Source organism: Papaver somniferum, chromosome 4 (assembly GCF_003573695.1).
Source record: "Papaver somniferum cultivar HN1 chromosome 4, ASM357369v1, whole genome shotgun sequence".
Taxonomy (NCBI): domain Eukaryota; kingdom Viridiplantae; phylum Streptophyta; class Magnoliopsida; order Ranunculales; family Papaveraceae; genus Papaver; species Papaver somniferum.
The window spans coordinates 163,672,114-163,673,241 of NC_039361.1; positions in this window are offsets into that span (position 1 = coordinate 163,672,114).

The following is a 1,128-nucleotide window of genomic DNA, read 5'->3' on the forward strand; positions in this document are numbered from 1 at the left end:
GGATTACAGTGTTTATGGAGTGGTTGCAGGATAAAATTGAAATGGGGTGAAAAGATTTTGACTAGGTCAACAATGACCGACCTATTTTTTGTTGTTGCAAACATTTAGCAACAGGTAGATTGCGAAATTTTTTACCGCAAAATTTTGGATCAGTCTTCGTTGACTTAGTCAAGAAATTGCAACTAACATTAAATATTTCGCTTAACAGCTGTTGCGAGTCAAATGGGTCGCAAGATCACATAGCTGTTGTGAGAACTGTTGCGACTCAAAATTCGAAACAGACAGGCTACTGTTGCGAAAATTTGTTACACCACGTTTTGCAACAGCTGGCTGCTATGCGAGTCCGTTTCGCATCATCGGAAGGCAGTTGCTAATGTCTATCTTAGTGTTGGTAACTGCTCTATCAACTTCAAAAATTAAATCATATATTTAGTTGAGTTAAACAAAGGTTCTTTCGTTTAATATAACGAACTCCTTTGTTCGGTTAGATCAACCAAGGTCTAGATTGTCAATATAACCAGGTCTAGGTTTACAAACTATCAAATTCGGATCCTGAAAAATACCATCAAATGATAGATTGTCGATCTATACAACTAGCAATAATATGTCTATCAAAAGATACCTTGATCTAGTTTGAGTGACCTCATGTCAGAGGAGAAGGCTCTCAAGAATAATCAAACTAGGTGCAATCAAGTTTTAACCACCGTTAGTCAATCAAATCAATAATCGAAAACTAAGAAAAATGTCAGTTTTATTTTCCCGCAATTGGTACTACTAGACGCTTCTCGATCCGAAAGAAGTCTTTAAACTAGTGGATGTAAGAGATTTCACCTAATTAGGTTACTCTCATCTATTACAAATAATACGGGGGTCTAACAACCACACCCAGCAAGAGGACTTACTCCAATATACTTTATAGAAAATCAACTAGAGAGTCAGACTCAATCTAGAATAAAGTATATCAAAGAGTTTAACATCTCTGTTTTACAATGTAATCAGCAAATCAAACAGATAGAAATCCGCGAGCCTGATTATTATGTAAAAGAACTTGAACGGTACCAAAGACAAATGTTCAAGTGCCAATCAATTTAAATCAACAATCAAAGGTTATATATTCTAATTGATTGA